The sequence below is a fragment of the Panthera tigris genome, chromosome A3 (assembly GCF_018350195.1).
Source record: "Panthera tigris isolate Pti1 chromosome A3, P.tigris_Pti1_mat1.1, whole genome shotgun sequence".
Lineage (NCBI taxonomy): Eukaryota > Metazoa > Chordata > Mammalia > Carnivora > Felidae > Panthera > Panthera tigris.
Window position 1 is genome coordinate 117,571,714 of NC_056662.1, and position 11,911 is coordinate 117,583,624.

Consider the following 11,911-nt stretch of genomic DNA (forward strand, 5'->3'; position numbering starts at 1 on the left):
AAAGAATTTGGATTGACTTCAAAGAAGTGGAAAGAAAAGAGGATAGATTCTGGGTGAACGCATTGATCTTCGAAAACTAAACGCTGAATCTGAGCGGTAAGAAGTTAACTCTGCCATTGTACGTACAATATGAAGGGAGGAAGATGAATTAATCATCAGAACTTGGGAATGTCATAATCCTGAAATTTCACTGTCCTTAAAGGGAATCTCTAATCTTAATACAAAGAAGAATACTGTATATGGCAAAAGCCTCATTTTCTCATCTCTTCATCTCAAAATACTTTTTTTTTTTTTTTACGTTTATTTATTTTTGAGAGAGCGAAAGAGAGCATGACCGGGCGAGTGGCAGAGAGAGGGAGACAGAAGCCAGCTCCAGGCTCTGAGCTGTCAGCACAGAGCCTGTTGTTGGGCTCGAACTCACAAACTGTGAGATCATGACCTGAGCTGAAGACAAGCGCTTAACCGACTGAGGCACCCAGGCGCCCCTCAAGATAACTTATTTTTAAAACCAATCTTTCATCCTTCTTTGTTTTTTGTTTGTTTGTTTGTTTGTTTTTACCTTTGAGAGGGCTCACACACTCTCAGAAATCTGAGGAAAGTTATGAATCTTGTTTTGGTTATTTAAAAAATTCTTTTGTCCACCAAATTTAGCATATAATTTCAGAAGAATTGAGGTTAAAATTTTTTGTTCTGATCTTCAGAGGAAAGATGTACCCCCTCCTGTCCAGGTTAACCTTTTTTCCTTGGGGGTTCAGAATCAATTGGAGCACCCGGTCCATTATGAACTTTCATTAAATATTGGTTGATATTATCATTATAGTTTACCATTCTCTTCTGTCTGATCCTTACCATTATCACCTTTGCTTTTCAACTAGCTCTTTCTTTCAAATATGCATAGAGAACCCATTGGCCTCCTCTGGCTTTTATTTTTAACTTTTCATGTTTGAAATGCTCAAATACTGCATTTTGCAACCTCATTTATTTTTTTTTCTGCTTTAAAAAAATAAACGTATTTAGCATAACAATGTTTATCTAATAGCTTCTATGTGCTATGGTCCACTGTTTGAATTGCCTTAGGCATATTAACTCATTTAATCCTCACAAGAATCCTATGAAATATTGTGAATTAACAATCGCTATAGAATGTGAAAATCTCGGGGCGCCTGGGTGGCTCATTTGGTTAAGCGTCTGACTTCGGCTCAGGTCATGATCTCACAGTTTGTGAGTTCGAGCCCCGCATCGGGCTCTGTGCTGACAGCTCGGAGCCTGGAGCCTGCTTAGATTCTGTGTTTCCCTCTCTCTCTGACCCTCCCCTCGTTCATGCTCTGTCTCTGTCTCAAAAATAAATAAAAATTAAAAAAAAAAAAAAGAATGTGGAAATCTCTCCTAATCTTACTTCAATAAAATAATTAAGACTTTGATGTATATTTCTCCATTTTTTTCTATGCATATATTAATATATGAGTATGTAATTTAAAATGAAAGCAAGCCGATACTTCACAACCTTTTTCAATTTACTGTTACTTTTTTCCATAGCTCATACAGCACTGCTTTAATTTTTTAACCACTATAGAGTATTCCATTATCCAACATTTAATTAATAACTACCAGGAGGCATCAGGATTATTTCCAACATTATTATAAACAAAGCTATAATAAAATCCTGTTGCACACATCTTTGGCTATTTGTGAAAAATACTTTTATACATTCTTAAAAGTGGAATTGCTAAGTCAAAGGCTAAAACCATTTTAACTTGAATAGGTATTGCCAAGTTACTCTTCAAAAATATATCAAATAACAATACTATCAAGAGTATGTTAGGGTTAAAAATAAAAAAGGTATGTTAGGTTTCTGCTTCCCAACAGTCTTACTAACACTGGATATTATCAATCTTTTCAACATTGGTGATACATTAAGAAAAAAAAAGATATTTTAATTTGCATTTAGTTAGGAGTAAAGTTAAGACTTTTTAAGAGCAATTGTAGGTTTACAACAAAATTTAGAAAAAGGTACAGAGATTTCCCGTATTATTTACTGCACCCCATATGCATAGCCTCTCCCCCATTATCAACATGACTCACCAGAACTGTATACATTTTATTAAGGATGAGCATAGAGTGCTCTATCATAATCACCCCAAATCCATAGTTTACCTTAAGGTTTGCTCTTGGTATTTTACATTCTATAGGTTTGGATAGTCATATAATGGCATATATCATATAGAGCATTATACAGAGCATACCCTGAAAATCCTCTGTGCTCTGCCTTCCCATCCCAAGCAACCACTAATATTGTCTCCATAATTTTGCCTTTTCCAGAATGTCATGTAGGTGGAATCCTATAGTATGCAGCCTTTTTAGATTGGCTACTTTAACTTAATGATACATGCATTTAAGAATTCTTCGTATGTTTTCATGACTTGATAGCTCGTTTCTTCTTAGTGCTGAATAATAGGCCATGGTCTAGATGTACCACAGTTCATTTTATCTGTTCACCTACCAAAGGACATCTTGGTTGCTTCTAACTTTTGGCAATTATGAATAAAGCTCCCATATATATCTGTGTGCAAATTTTTGTGTGGACGTAAGTTTTCAACTCCTTTGGGTAAATACCAAGGAGTGAAATTTCTGGATTGTTAAGATTATTTTAGTTTTATAAGAAACTACCTGGCTGGGGGTGCCTGGTTGGCTCTGTTGGTTAAGCATCCGACTGTTGGTTTTGGCTCAGGTCATATGGATCCTTTCTTCCAAGCTTGGCATTTACATTTCTTTAGGACCTCAAATTAAGGACCTCAAAACTAAGCCTAGATTTCTTGATAATTGTGAATTATCTGAGGTACTTTAAAACATACACATTCCCAGGACCTTCCCTGAATCAACTGGATCCAAATTTGGGGGGAGGAGGAGAATTTGGATATCTGTATGTTTAAGAATCTTCCCAGGTGATTCTGATGCAAGTACCCGGGCCTGTCATTAGGCTGAAGGGTAAAAACTATCACCATAGCTCAAACCTTATCCCTGTCTAGGAATGATTCCTTGGGTCATTGCCTCATAACTTAGGCCTCTGAGCTAATTAAATAGGAATTATTATTTAACTCTACCTCTATGTCATGTCATAAGAAATTGAATCAACTTCTAAGATAAACATAATGGATTAAGTAGGGGCACTGGGGAATAAAAAAACCAGACATCCCATGTAAATTAATAATTCACCTGAGATTATTTGATTTCCACAATGGTATTCAATTATGCTCAAATCAAATTCATCTGTCATATATTTTGCTCCATGTTTTACTGACCTAAAGGTAATTATCTGCCTTATCTCCCAGGAATGTTGTGAGTTTGAAATAATTATCAAGGGGCACCTGGGTGGCTTGGTCAGTTAAGCGTTGGACTCTTGATTTTGGCTCAGGTCATGATCTCATGGCTCCTGAGTTCAAGCCCCAAATTGGGCTCTGCCTGCTTGGGATTCTGCCTCTGTCTCTCTCTCTGCCCCTCCCACTCACTCTTACAAAATAAATAAAATTTGAAAATAAAATAATTATCAAGTCATTCCATAGCTTTTTCTGGGCTAAAACCCTAATGTAACCTTTTCTGTTTTGTTTTGTTTTATCTTTGTTGTAGTAATAAAGACAACTCTCCTAAATGTAAACTTATTTCCTGATAAAATATAGATTCAGACTATAAGGAAAGGACTTGACATCCCTTTTAGCGCTGGTAGTTTAAGACTCCATTATTTTATAGCTTATAGTTGTACTGCCAGGCTTGAATCTGAGAATAAAATTCAATTTAATTAAATATTTATTTAGTGCTTACTATGTGCCAGGCACCATGCTAGGCAGTAGGATAACAAATGAATAAGACAAAGTTCCAGTTTTCAAAGAGCTCCTATTTATTTGGAAAGATATCTGTATAAACAAAAACACTCACAACACTTAACCAGAGCAACGACAGAAATATGTATAAAGTTCCACAGGCTGAAGAGAGAAGGACATGACTGACTCCATGGAAGAAAAATACCTAGGAAGATGTGGCAGGCTGAGTAAATAGCCCCCAAAGATATCCACATCCTAATCCCTGGAATTTTCAAATGTTACCTCATATAGCAAAAGGGACTTTGCAGATGTGATTACGGATTTTGATATGGGAAAATTATCCTGGATTATCAGGATAGGTACTAAATAATCACAAGTGCTCATAAAAGAGGGAGGCAGAAGGAGATGTGACTACAAAACTGAAAGAAATGTAACCACAGAAGCAAGATGTTGGAGTGACACTAAAGAACGCAGGCAGCCTCCTGAAGCTAGAAAAGGCAAGGAAATGGATTCTTCCTTAGAGTCCCCCGAAGGAACCAGGATTACTGATAGCTTAACTTTAAACCAGTGAAACTGATTTCAGGTATCTGGTCTCCAGAACTGTAAGTAAATTAATTTGTGGTGTTTTTTTTTTTTTCCCAACGTTTTTTATTTATTTTTGGGACAGAGAGAGACAGAGCATGAACGGGGGAGGGGCAGAGAGAGAGGGAGACACAGAATCGGAAGCAGGCCCCAGGCTCTAAGCCATCAGCCCAGAGCCTGCTGTGGGGCTCGAACTCACGACCGCGAGATCGTGACCTGGCTGAAGTCGGACGCTTAACCGACTGCGCCACCCAGGCGCCCCAATTTGTGGTGTTTTAAGTCACCAAGTTTGTGGTAATTTGTTAAGGCAGTCATAGGAAACTAATATAAGGTTTCCCAGAAAATAAGACTAATACCTGTCTGACCTGGGTTTTAAAGAAGGAACAGGAGAGGCACCTGGGTGGCTCAGTTGGTTGAGCATCCATCCGACTTAGGCTCAGGTCATGATCTCACAGCTTGCGGGTTTGAGCCCTGCATCAGGCTCTGGGCTGACTGCTTGCTCAGAACCTGGAGCCTGCTTCAGATTCTGTGTCTCCTCTGTCTGCCCCTCTGCGGCTCACGCTTTGTCTCACTCTGTTTCTCAAGAATAAATAAATGTAAAAAAAAAAAAGGAATAGGAGTTGAACTTGCAGTTAAAGGAGGGAAGAATAGTCTAGAGAAGACTGAACTCTCCCTTTCTCTGACTCTCCAGACTCAGAAGATATGAATTAGACCATAAAACCTATGGTTTTCCATTCCAAGTTTTGTGACATCTGCCTCACATTTTAGCAGTTATGAGTTGAAGATTTCCAGTGTAAGTGTTATTTTTTTTTCCCCTTTACCTCACCTCTGGCTTTTCACTTTGAAATTTGACCTTTGTTTTTACAAAGTTTCTTACATCTGGGAAAGAAGAAAAATCTCTCCAGGGAGAACATTCTTAAGAAAGTAAATGAGAAAACTAGAGAGAGAATCTGATAAGGACACTTGTTTATTATTGGAGCACACTTGGAACAGAGAATGACGAAACCTTCTCCAAAAGCAAGTAAAGGAACTCCTGGCTTGATTTGCTTGGGACTAAAAGAAATAAAATCGTGAAAATAAAAAGTAAGAGCTCTAGGGGTGCCTGGGTGGCTCAGTCAGGTAAGCGTCCAACTCTTAATTTTGACTCAGGTCATGGTCTCATGACAGTGACATGGAGCCCAGCATCAGGGTCTGTGCTGGGCATGGAGCTTGCTTATGATTCTCTCTTTCTCTCTCTCTCTCTCTTTCTTGTGCTATAAATAAATAAATAAATAAATAAATAAACAAACAAACAAACAAAATATTTTAAAAATAAGAGCTCTAAACCAGGTATAACTGAAGACAGAATAAGTTAATTCACTCAGAATATAGTACAAAGACAGATATAGTTAAAAAGAGGGAGGGCTGGATTGAAAGCCCCAACATGTATGATGAGAGTTCTAGAAAAATATAGAAAAATATGAGATTGATGGTTAAACAGTGTTTGAAAACATAAGAATTTTTTTTAATGTTTATTTATTTTTGAGAGAGACAGCATGAGCAGGAGAGGGGCAGAAAAAGAGGAAGACAGAGAATCTGAAGCAGGTTCCAAGCTATCAGCTCAGAGCCCAACATGGGGCTCAAATCCATGAACCATGAGATCATGACCTGAGCCCAAGTCAGACACTTAACCAATCGAGCCACCCAGGTGCCCCTGAAAACATAAATTTTTTTTTAATTAAAAAAAAATTTATTTAATGTTTTATTCATTTTTGAGACAGAGAGAGACAGAGCATGCGCAGGGGAGAGGCAGAGAGAGAGGGAGACACAGAATCCGAAGCAGGCTCCAGGCTCTGAGCTGTCAGCACAGAGCCCGACGCAGGGCTCGAACTCACAGACTGTGAGATCATGACCTGAGCCGAAGTTGGACGCTCAACTGACTAAGCCACCCAGGTGCCCCTTTTATTAATTTTTTTTAACGTTTATTTATTTATTTATTTTTGAGAGACAGAGCACAAGTGGGGAGAAGCAGAGAGAGCGAGAGAGAGAGAGAGAGAGAGAGAGAGAGAGAGAATCTGAAGCAGGCTCTAGGCTCTGAGCTGTCAGCACAGAGCCCAACACAGGGCTGGAACCCACAAACTGTGAGATCATGACCTGAGCCGATATTGGACGCTCAACAAACTGAGCCACCCAGGTGCTCCAGAAAACATAAAAATTTTTAAGTTTTGATGAAAGACATTCGTCCTCAAATTAAAAAAAAAAACAAAAAAACAAAAAACCAAAAAAACAGGGGCACCTGGGTGGCAAAGTCGGTTAAGCATCTGACTTCAGCTGGGGTCATGATCTCACAGTCTGTGAGTTTGAACCCCGCGTCGTTGGGCTCTGTGCTGACATCTCAGAGCCTGGAGTCTGTTTGGGATTCTGTGTCTCCCTCTCTCTCTGCCCCTCCCCTGCTCATGCTCTGTCTCTCTCTCTCTGTCTCAAAAATAAATAAAAATATTTTTAAAAAATTAAAAAAAAAAACAAAAAACAAAACAAAAAAACAAGCTTTTAGTGGCTCCTGGGTGCTCAGTTGGTTAAGTGTCTGACTCTTGATTTCTGCTCAGGTTGTAGTATCACAGTTTGTGAGTTCGAGCCCTGTGTAGGGCTATGTGCCAAGAGTGCAGAGCCTACTTGGGATTCTGTCTCTCTCTTCCCCTCATCTGGCTCTGTGTACGTGCTCCCCCACTCACTCTTTCTCAAAATAAACTCTAAAAGAAAACAAAAAAACTCAAGCTTGGGATGCCTGGGTGGTTCAGTTGGTTAAACGTCGGACTTGGGCTCAGGCAATGATCTCACAGTTTGTGAGTTTGAGCCCCTCATCAGGTTCTGTGCTGAAAGCTCAGAGCCTGGAGCCTGCTTCAGATTCTGTGTCTCCCTCTCTCTCTGCTCCTCCCCACTCACGTCTGTCTCTCTCTCTCTCCTTCAAAAATAAACATAAAAAAAAAAAAAAGAGTCAGATGCTTAAAAAAAAAAAAAAGCTTTTAGTACAAATAAAATAAACACATGTGGAGACATATCAGAGGGATATTTACAAAATATCAAGGATACAGAGAAAAATGTAAAAGCTATTAGAAATATGAGAAAGAAACAGATTACCTACAGAACAACAGTAAGACTGATAAAACAGTTCCCTGTAAACCTAGAATTTTATCTCCAGCCAAATTGTCATTAAAGAGTGAAGGCAAAATACATTTTGATATGCCAGAAACAGTTAACAGTTAAGGGATTAAAAGAAACCCACACACACAATATCACTGAAAGACCTATTTATAAACATGGCCGTGATGGTAGAAGAGGAACCAAATTTACCACTGCCTTAGCGATCTAGAACACTGGATCAAATATATAAAGCAACAGTTTTCAGATATTGGATAACAGGCAGCACAGGATAATAGCCCCTGAGAGAAGGGAAACAAATTAAGTAAATCCTATGAGTACCCCCAGCTTATTACCTAGAGTTTTCAGGCCACATTGTGGAGAGAGGAAACCCACACAGAGCCTAACAATCTCATTGCATTGAGAAGACAGAGTTGAGAGTTCAGGGAGGCCAAGGTGGTTAACATTTCCAGGGCAGAGAGCCAGAAAGGATGGAGTTACACAGAGAAATAACTACGGAGCTTTGTAGAAGAATCCTCTCAAGATTTTGTCTGTGAACTGAGCTAAACATACACATGAGGAAACTCTCGGGGTTGAGGAAACAACCATGTGGGAGGAGTAGGCAGACCAGTGGAAAGAAAGCCATTTTGGTGGACATGGTAGGATTCCAGCTGGCAGGTTTCCTATTACTGCTGTCTGTCCCTAGCAGACTGTAGAGCTGAGGGATTACAAATGTGAGGTCATTCATTTCTTTGCATGTGAGCCTCAGTTAAGAATGTTTGCCCCCATGGTGACTGCAAGAAGCAGCAGGGTTTTTCTAAGTAACATTGTGGTTTTCACGTGCCAATTTGTCAGACTCAACTTGTGTCCTCCATTCTCAATAGCCAATATAGCTAAGGAGATCTTTTACTAAAGGATTTTGAGGAATCCCTAAGGAATGGGTAAGTGTGCCACAGATCTTCTCTGGAAATTACTTTTGCCAGCTGTCCCTGCTCCCAGCCACTGCTGCTCTTGAACTTTGCCACCACCTCCTTTGGGTTCTCCACGTAGTTCCACCCACTGGACCGAAGATCTCTTCACTTTATTCCCTAAAGTTTAGCTCAGTCCAAACTATGTAACAAGACACAGAGTCAGACATTAGAAACAAAGAGGAGCCCTCAGCTGCCACTAGAAGTGGCTGTTTTTCAGATTCCTGATAAGACAGAGCCAGCTCAGCTGGCCCATTTCCCCTTGCAGTTATCTCCAGGCTATACCACTTCCTAGAATCCTAATGCCAGCAACAGGGATGGGTCCAAAGACCCATCTCTAGAATATTTGACTGAGGGACTATCCTTTTCCTTAGGGGGAAAAAGCTCAATGCTGGCCTGCTTAACACAATTCCAGGAGTCACTGACATTTTCCAGACTTTGGATAATCTGGGTATATTTAACATCATTTTTTGATATGCCAGTGGTTCAGGCCAGCCTGTCCTCTTATATGAGGTGCAGAGGTAAGATTTGTACACTCCTCAGAGTGGCTCCAGTTTTGTGATCATCTATGAGCAAACAGTTGGACAAAAACATGCATAGGTCTCCAAAGAACAAGTAAGGATTTTAAGAGACATTCCAGTCCATATTCTTATTTAGGGGAAAAATAATCTCTTTTTCTCTGTAAGGGCATAGTCCTGCAAAACATTTTATATTACTAATAAATAAATTAACTCCAGCATCTCAGTCTGAAACATCTGAATTTTGGTTAATGTCATTTCAGGATTTTCTTTAGGATAAGGTATTTCCTTTATGCATGTGTAGAGGGCTCATTGTGGTGATTTCCCTGAGTAAAGGTAGACAGCTGCAAGATGAACTTATGCCTGGCCTTCTAGAAATGTAAGACTCCAACTTAAAATATAACACTTCTTTGACATTAAAAAATGCATTTATTGGGCAGCTTTTTATTTTTTATTTTAGAGAGAGACAGTGCAAGCAAGGGAAAGGGAGAGAGAAAGAGAGAGAGAAAGAGAGAGAGATAATCTTAAGTAGGCTCCATGCTGAGCATGAGCTGGATCCCACAACCCTTGGATCATGACCTGAGCCGAAATCAGAGTTGTCCCCTCAACTGACTGAGCCACTCACATACCCCATTGGGCACCTTTTAAAACAATACAAAGAGGACTATGGGTCGGCCCAGAACCTCAGAAATGGACTCTTTCCCCTCTTTTTTCTAATAACTTCAAAATATCTTCATTCCTTCTTTCATAGCTCTAAATCTTGGCCCACACCTTTTTTTTTCCTTCCCTTGGATCATTCTTCTAGCTTTAATCACACATGGGAAAGAATGTATCAAAACTTCCCAGGGGCACCTGGGTGGCTCAGTTGGTTAAGTGTCTGACTTTGGCTCAGGTCCTGGTCTCATGGTTCATGGGTTCGAGCCCCATATCAGGCTCTGTGCTGCCAGCTCAGAGCCTGGAGCCTGCTTCAGATTCTCTGTCTCCCTCTCTGCCCCTCCCCCACTCACACTCTGTCTCTCTCTCAAAAATAAATAAAAACATTTAAAAGTTAAAAAAAAAACAAACCTGCTGAGCTTCTGGGATGACTGGCTGGCTCAGCTGGTATAGCATGCAACTCTTGATCTTGGGTTTGCAAGCCCCACGTTCGTTGTGGAGATAAGTTAAAAATAAAATCCTACATCAAAACTGCTGAGCTTCTAAAGACAGTATCTTATGAATAGTAAAATATAATCAGAAACAGGATTTGAAGGAAGTACATAAAGAGTCAAAAACAGAGTTAGGAGCTCCTGGGAAGGGCAGGGAAGCCCGGGAAGACCTACTTCCCAACTTCTCACCCTTCTCTCATTCTCTCATTTAACATCCTCCATATGCAGGTTGAGTTTCTCAGCCTTTGGTCTGCTACCCTCTGGGGGTCTTGTATTTCCAAGGCACTACACATTTTTAAATCTTTGCGCATTTTAAAGCTTTATGCTTTTAGTTTTATAATATAAGCATGTTAAACCTATTTGGGATTATCTGGATTAACATTTTATATTTTGAGTGATCGCGAGTTTATGTTTAACAATTGAACTGGTGTCACATTATACTCTGAAGTTAGCCTTTTAATTTTAAGGCAACGTTGCCTGGCCTTGGACAAGGGAGGGCAGGGGTGGTCCCTTGAATCCCTTGGGACCTGCAGAAGTATGTCTCAGTGGTTCACAATTTCTCATGTTTGAAAAACACTGGCTTAAACCACCTTCTCCTCTTCTTTCTCTCCTGAGAGGTAACTGGAAAGAGGCTGAGAGGCTAAAAGAAACAAAAACTTTAAAAAATGACTAGTATTTGTTTATCTTCAATGCTTGACCAATTTGAGAGATAATACAAGGAATCTAGTGATTTTTTAAATAAAGCAAAGGTGGGGCATCTGGCTGGCCCAGTCAGAAGAGCCTGTGACTCTTGATCTTGGGGTCATGGGTTCAAGCCCCTAGAGGTTACTAAAATAAACTTAAAAAAAAAAAAAAGCAAAGATGATACTGGGACATATAATAGTGAATATGTTTAGGAATTACCAAATGCTTAGAGTTTTTTTCTATCCACAGCAAATCAATCCCATGCCTTTATCCCTTGTTGTTGAATAAACTTGGTATATATTTTAGAGACAGTTTTTATCATTCAGGCCAGCCATTAAAGTACATCTTCAGCTCTTCTGTTATTATGTTTGATTAGTCACATTTCTTTCTTTTTTTAATTTTTTTTTAAACATTTATTTTCAAGAGACAGAGTGCTGGTGGGGGAGGGGCAGAGAGAGAGGGAAACACAGAATCCAAAGCAGGCTCCAGGCTTGCAGTTGTCAGTGCAGAGCCTGAAGCGGGGCTCCAACTCACTAACCGTGAGATCATGACCTGAGCTGAGGTCTGACGCTTAACTGACTGAGCCACCCAGGCGCCCCGATTAGTCACATTTCTGAAGCTCATAGGTTAGAGACTCAGGAAGATCAATCTACTAATATAACATTTTGGTGGATTTTTTAGTTAAAACCATTTTTTCCTCTCCCTATTAGAGCACAAAATCTTTGTGTCTTTCTTAGTGTACTTTAGTGGTTTGGGGGGATATGGGGATGGAGTAGGGAGAGGATGATCTTCATATTGTTTTCCCAGGTCTTTCCATGAGACCCTTTACGATCTCCATTTCCCCTAAGACACCACCACCTTCCCAGTACCTTGATTTTTCCTTCAGTCATATTTTTTCCACTTTTTTCCTTGTCTGTTATTCATTTTGTTTCAGATCATTTTTAATCTAAATAAAAAATAATTTCAAATAACTTAATGTCATTTCCATCCCATATTTAGCATGTGTATATGGATACTTAATAAATGTAGTCTGTGGTTGAATAATACAGCATTTATGCAAACTCAGCACTTTGTATTCAGCT